Consider the following 7,884-nt stretch of genomic DNA (forward strand, 5'->3'; position numbering starts at 1 on the left):
TCGGAAGAGTACAAGTGAGAAAATTCATGGGCTGAGATAAAAGCAGTGTAAATTTTTTTTTAAAAAGTAATAAAATAAAGAGAGAAAGAAACAAAAGCAACGAAAAAGAATGATAAAAAAACAAACCCAACCCAAACCCTAATTGCTCACCAGCAACGAGCCGATGCCGAAGACAGTTCCAAAGTAAAAGCAGCCTGGCAAACCTCCTTTCCCCCCTCATCACTTTTATGGCCCAGCATGCACCACGTGGTCTGTCCCATTTGTGTCCCCTCCCAACTTCTTGTGCACCCCCAGCCCCCTTGCTGCTGGGACAGTGTGTGAAGCAGAGGTGGCCTTGGCTCTCCAAGCACTGCTCAGCAGCGACTAAAACATCCCTACGTTATCAACACTGCTTTGAGAAAATAAAAATAAAAATCAAAAATATAGTTCCATACAAGGTTCTACAAAGAAATTTAACTCTATCTCAGCTGAAACCAGTACATCATATCATAAGCAAAAATTAAATGTTTTGCTAACGGATCAGATTTATTCATCCAAAATTTTCTTCTTCAAAAATATTTGGTTAGCAATGACTTTAGGCTGCTCTCTAGGATACTTGAGAACACAGAAGTGATTATTTCCATAAGAAGTATCAGCTCAGCTACATGTACTCTGAAAAATGGAATATGCTTCAGGGATTCATTTTTCAGGCATCAATTATTGTTTTTTCATTAACCTTCCAGGTCACTTTGCACTTTTCTTTGAGCTATAGATTCCACTAAGTCAATGTTTTTACTTAGTATAGTTCCTTCTCTTTGCCTGAGGCTGAAACTAGCCTGTGGTCCCAGTTCGATAAGCTGGCAGGCTGGTCTACCACTGAATTCACTTTTATTTTCATTTAAAGTGTTTGGGTTTTTTTAACCTCTCAGATTGCAGAAACCGATTATTTTGTTAATGACTGAAACAGCAGATGGCTGCACCTTCAAACTGATTGACCAGCTTCGGTCTCTGGAATCTCAACCATGCAAATACCCTTTCAGCAAACATGAATCGGGATTTTTTTTCCACTGTGGGCCTAACTACGGAAATACAGCATAGGCAATTAAACATATCCAAACACCTTTGTGAATAAAGGAAGTGCTTATTGTCACCTTGCACACTTTAATGACAAAAATAATTCGGCATTTAACAGTGTTTAGAGAGCTAATGAAAATATTAATCACAACAAATGTATATTTTGTGAACTTCAAAACCACTGCTAGGCTCTTCACACTTGCTTGTTAAGTCACTCCAAACTAAATTCACTGCTTAAAAGGTAAAGAAATCTGGAGGTAAGGGGGAAGTCAAAAGGGAATCTGGAGCACAGATTATTTTCTTGTCTCTCCTCACAGCTGCAGGCAACAACATGGGAAGAAACAGAGAAGTCCAGTCTATTAATACATGGCTCTGTGGCTGGTGTCACCACCACAATTTTGGTGTTTTGATAAAGGAATGGACTACACAGCACCAGGCCTCCTGGTGTCAGATGGGTTTCATGTTTCTGAAAGGGCCAAGAGGGTTTTTGCTCACAAGCCAGTGGGGGTCATTGACAGAGATTTAAACGAGACTTGAAGGGAGAGGGGAAAAATATCAGGCTCACCTGTGACAAGCTGTGGGATAACACATCAAGATTAGAGGGACCAGGTGCTAGCGAGGGCCCGCAGCCTGTTGCTCTGTGACATGTTGGCTACACTGCAGCACACTTATGACTATTACAGAGGTGAGGCAGAGGCTTCTGAGGTAGTAGGGGCCAACTGCAAAACACCAGTGAAATACCTCAAAGGAATTAAGGAATGTTCCTCTAAGAAGGTGACACAGCCGACAGCCCAGCTGAAATGCCTCTACAGCAATGCATGCAGCAGGGGTGACAAACAGGAGGAGCTGGAAGCCACTGCGCTGCTAGAAAGCTACAACCTGTTTGCCATTACTGAAACCTGCGGGGACAAATCCCATGACTGCAGTGCAGCTATCAATGGCTACAGGCTGTTCAGAAGGGACAGGAGAGGAAGGAGGGGCGGAGGCATTTCCCCCTGTGGCAAGAAATGGATCGAGTGTGAAGAGCTGTCTCCAAAGAGTAGCCATGAGCAGGTTGAAAGCCTATGGGTAAGAATTAGAGACTGAGGCAACAAAGGGAACCTTGGGGTTGGTGTCTACTACAGGCTACCTGACCAAGCAGAGCCTATTGGCAAAGCCTTCTTACTCCAGCTACAGCAGGCACCACGCTCACAAGCTCTCATCCTGCTCGGGGACTTCCACCACCCCAACACCTGCTGGAAAAGTTGCAGAGCGAGCTACAGGCAATCCAAGAGACTCCTGGAGTGCACAGATAATTTCTTAAGTCAGGTAATAGACAGTCCTACCAAAGGGGACACTTTACTGGACCTGTGGGTCACCAATGCAAGTGAGCTAACCAGAGCTAACCATTCCCGAGTGAGGGACATGAGTCAAGCGAAGAGTAAAGTCAGGACCCTGAAGTTTAGGAAAGCCAAATTCCAGCTCTTCAAGGAGTCAGTCAATAGGACCCCCGGGAAACTGCCCTCAGGGACAAGGGAGCAGAACAGAGCTGGCAGATCTTTAAGGATGCTTTCCACAGAGCTCAGGAGCTCTCAGTCCCCAGGTGTAAGAAATCAGGAGTGGAAGGCAAGAGACCAGCATGGCTGAGTTGAGACCAGCTGGTCTCAACTGAAGGGCAATAACAAAATACACTGGGAGCTTCCTTCCACTTCAATACTAAACAGTTTCCATTTTCCATTACCCCAAAATCCAGGTTTTATGCATTTTGTGCCATAAATGCAAAACTGAGGTTCTGAAATATTGCACTCCATTAAGGCATACAGATACAAGTAGTTCAATTTCTGCATTTCTCAAAACATTAGTCAACATGCAGGATAAACAAAGAAAGTTGATTAGCATTTTGGCCTTTGTCTCCATATTGCTAATCTCAATTACTGACCTCCTATAATCAGCACAAACAATTCACAACTCTATCCAAATTACAAAAAATTTTGCCAGACTGTAAAGGGAAGAGGTGCTGACACCATACAAACAACAGTGAATTCAAGTATGTGCAGGAAGTTCTAAATGGTTGCTCTGAATGAAATGCATCAGATATATTCACAGGGCAACTAGTATTCAGTTAAGTCAAAAAAACCCGAAATTGCTTCAAGTCCAGAAATCCCTTTACAAGTGGAACCCAGTCACCACCTTCCACGTAAAGGTGTCTGAATGGGTGAGTTGCTACAAACCACCACCTTGATACAGTTCCTTTCTATCCTTAGACATCCTCCTAGAATTCAAGATCCTGCACAGTTCCTATTCCTTCATCCAGGCTCTTCTGACCAACACAAGTGCACCGAATCCCTGTACGCAGATGTCTGCCATCTGTTCACTTCAGCCAACGAGCCAGTTAGGTTGGCTTGCTCTGATGCGGCTTCAGCTGTGGTTACAATAGTTGGCTGTCAAGCTGTAAATTGGACTGAGTGAGCTTACTCAGCTTTACCAAATCCCTTTCTTTGAGGGTCTAATTCTCTCTGGGTTTTTTAAAGCTCAGTAGATAGTTGCATTAGCACAGCTGAGCCAGTAGAACCGAGCCAGCAATTCTCCAGAGTTCAGCAAACTATCAGGCCCAAAGATGTACTTTCGCATTGTTGTCTTTCCTCTTACATACCTGTCCTTATTCAAGCAAAGTTAAGCCAAAACAGGTAATGAATCCTTATACACTACCAGAAGTACTGAAAGTCATTTTTTCGGAAGCAATTTTTTTTTTCCTGAAGGACAGAGAAGACTCACTGCTTTAAGCTCTTTCTTTTCCTTTCATAAGCAGAATTCTGTATCTTGGATACAAGGGCAACAAAAGCCTCTGATGCAACTGATGGACAGGAGAGATCACCTGAAGTCAGTTGGGCCTTCAGAACTTTCAAATTTCAGAAAGTCAACGTGAAATGATTACGATATACCTGTGAAGAAAGTAAGATCATTCTCAAAAAGAGAAGCGCAGGATATTATTGTCAGGTAGAAATAAACTACTGAGCACATTACCAAAGGGGGAATAATTGGCAAATTGGCAATGTACAGCTAAGCAGAAGGGCAGTGGAGGAATACAGAGGACCACAAGTTACACAGAAGTTAATACTTACCTCTGTTTTGGAAAACAGCAACATAAGGAGCTGTATTAGAGTGAAATTAGAGTGAAGGCTACAAGACAGGAAAAGTAACCCTTCTATCTTGATTGATGCTGTTAAAATCAGATCTAGCACTCTGTATACAGTTTTAAGTACCATACTTCAAAAAAGATCACCCTTAAATGGCAGCAAGCAAGATTTCCCTGACACTTGGAAACAACACATGGAAATGACATAAGGGAAATGTTTCTACCAGTAGGAATATCACATCATTTAAACAGATTGCCTGGGGAGGCTGAAGAATATAAATCAGCAATCCAGCTCACAGAAAGGGATTCAAACAAATATCTATTGAAGAATGACTGTAAGGAAGGGTTGGGAGAGAGCAAAAGCCTGACAGGGTAAATGTTTGAGGTCCCTACCAGCCCCACGATCATTTCCCTAACCTAACTCTCCAGAATTTCACATATTTATTCTGCTCCAGGGCTGGAATCACAATCATACACAACCATGTTAGGGTGGAGGGGAAAAGTCTGTGTGTTTTTTCCCCAAAGCCTTGGTGTGTAGAGTAAGATACTACCTACAATGTGACTCCCAATCACTATTTTCTTGCTTTCACATAACTTAGAAGATAAATCACAATTTCTCCAACTTCTCAGTTACTTTTACACATTTTTTTCTTTTTTAAAAATTTGTAAAATGTTACACAATTGATATGCTGTATGAAATTGCACCAATTTTACTATGTGGGGTAAAAATACTTTATTTTTTTTGTCATCTCCTTTTAAAAACAACCACTTTGCACTTAGAGCACCTTATTACAATCTTGGAAACATATTACAGATCCATTACCTAGGAGCCAATTTTTAGGCCTCAAAAATATTGTTGCAGGTTCCTGGCTCAGAACTGCTCAAAATCTTCTGTATTCTACTTTTCTATAGTATCAAGTAGTTGCATCATTTCATATGCAAATCAGTGATCACCTTGGAATTTCTTTTCTCTGCTTAGCATCTAGCAGAGAAATATTGATGATGTTGCAGCAGTATGTAAAAACCACTGGGGATTTTAGCATCTGAACAACTGCAAATTTTTCAGGTCACATTTTAATAACTGTAAGCACATATGGAAGGACACACACATATGTGCCAGCTGGAATTCTCTCTGCTTCCATAGTCACATATTTGGTTACCTGAAATGCTGTATCAAAATATCACACTTAAAATTAATCAAATTCGAAACGCTGTTTTAAAACCATTCAGAATGATTAACACAATTGGCAGCAGAATTTCTAAACACTTTCTCCTGCTGGGACACATGAGCATTTAGCAACTTACATGGCCATGTCATCCTTGCAGAGTATTCCACTCATTACTAAAAGATCATTAATAATTACCTCAATTTCCCATATAAATAAGTTATAGCCCCGCTCCACAAACACCAGAAAACAGCCAGCCAGGCGTGGCTTGTAAGAGAACTGAGGTTCTTGCAAGACCTACTATATTTTACACTTTGACAACTCAAGTAGGTGCCCCAATACTAAATGCATACAGCATTACTCGGAGCATTTCAGGATATTCCTGTGACAAGCAGCATTAAGTATGTTTTGTTCAAGCTCAGGCTATCAAAACCAAAGAAGCTGAAGTTCCTAACGCTGATGGGAAGTACCACACTAAGCTCAAGTTAGTGTGTCTTTTAAGGACATTCAAAGTATCACTTCTCCACAGATGCTCTGAAAAGAACGCTGAGCGTAGCTAGCATTCCCCTCCTCCAGTGTTTTGGTTTAACTATATTGATCCCACATTCAAAGTTGTTTCTGTAACTCAAACATTGTTTCAAGGTATTAACTGAAGTTTTTAAACACATTTGCCAACTGAAATGAATGCAAAGCAGACCTCTGGGACCTGTTCAAACACACTACTAAACATATAGATAAAAGACTGCTGAAGCATCATTATAACTCCACAGCAGACTGTCAGACTTACAGCCCTATCCATAAAAATGCAGGGGGATAATTAACATATCAGTGATTAATTTAATTAGAACAAATTAGCTACCCATATTTTCTTTGTTCAAAATATTATTCAGAAATACTAGCATAAACCACAAGCTAAGGACTGTCTGCCTTACAAATGTATTGTCCTCAGTACAATGGGATTTTGGCCTCTACTGCTGTAGAGCACAGTAACACTTTTTGTTTTATTCCAGACTTCCTATGAGGTCAAGAATAAAAACAAACACAACTCAACAAGTACTATGGACCATAAGGGAGATTCCTATGTAAAAATGGTAGCAATGCCATCTTAACTTTTTGCTACAAATGCCCATAACAGTATTTGCTGAATTAATCCAACACATCATGTCAGTATTTTTCATTTCCTATGCTAAACTGCTTTTGCAGAAGTAAACATCCTCACGGGAGCAGCAAGCTTAACAAGGCAATAATTCATAAATATGTCTTATTTTGATGAGGCTTTGATCTGTCAAGAACTTTTGCACACTACCGACAGTGCATTGCAATTCACCAAGCTGGCAAAGGAAATTAAAAAAGGTATATTTCACAGAAGTTTCCTGATCCTGCATTTTAATACAACTTTGAAATAATGATTTTTCTGAACAACATTTTTCAGACATTTTCCTTTCTTTAATGGATGAGAAAGAGCAGGAAATCAATTCTGTGCAAGTGTGACTCAGCTACAAATAAACTTATTTTATTACATATATTTGCTTACACAAATTTAAATATGCATACTTCTCCTAAATGAAATTTACATCTATGAAGTACATGTATGTCATGATTTGTGCATTAAGAGAGAACAGTAGTAGTCTGACAGCACTCTTTATTGCTACCGGACATTATTTTTTCTAGATACAGTGTAACAGAATTTTAATCAAAAAGCATTCCTCTATATCACTTAACTGTGTACACAGACAAGTGCAAATCAAGAACGACACTGAAAGAATGAAGTTTCTGAACATGTCAGAGTATAGAAAAAGGACTTGCGTGCAGTATCTAAGCTTTCAAACACATCCTATAAAGTACTCAGCATCACAGTTGTAATATCAACTTTTTATACCTTTTTAATTTTTGTGCACCATGCAGATTCATATGCTATGCAACAGATACATATTCTTCATAAAAAGGGTTAATTGACCAGAAGCATCCAGTCAAGTACATCTGCAGTGCACAGTATTCTGAGAGAGCTCAGTTCCACCACAGTCAGCCCAGCTGAAGTCAAGCAGTTCAAGGGAACCTACTAAAGGTGCAACACCTAAGCACGCGCAGGAAACACCCTCATCCAGGTGCAAAACCCATCCTGCGCAGCCTAACTGCAGGTTAATGCATTTTTGCCCGTGTGTAGAGAAATGCACACTTTTAGTTGATGCCGCTTGACACATCTCCTCTGGATTCCAGACTCAAGACACACTCCTCCTGTCCCTGAACATGGGGGTGGTACCACTTCTCCTCCAGCGAGCAGGCAGTGCCAGCGCATCGTGAGTGAGCCCAGGCAGTGTCAAGGGGCTAACTTTAGAAGTGAACCTGCTCACACCCGTTTTTATTTTGTCTGAGGGGGCGCGGTGCCCCCCTCCCCCCCGCGGCCGGGCTGCCCCCGGGCGCTTGCTGCGCAGGACGGGGCGCCCACGCTCGCCATCACCGACGGCTGCCAGACCCAGCACCAGGCAGCCGGCTCCCGCTTCCGCCCCGGGATACCCAGACACCGTCACAATGTTGTGGGGGCAAACACCA

This window comes from Charadrius vociferus, unplaced genomic scaffold, assembly GCF_000708025.1.
Source record: "Charadrius vociferus isolate BGI_N301 unplaced genomic scaffold, ASM70802v2 scaffold272, whole genome shotgun sequence".
Lineage (NCBI taxonomy): Eukaryota > Metazoa > Chordata > Aves > Charadriiformes > Charadriidae > Charadrius > Charadrius vociferus.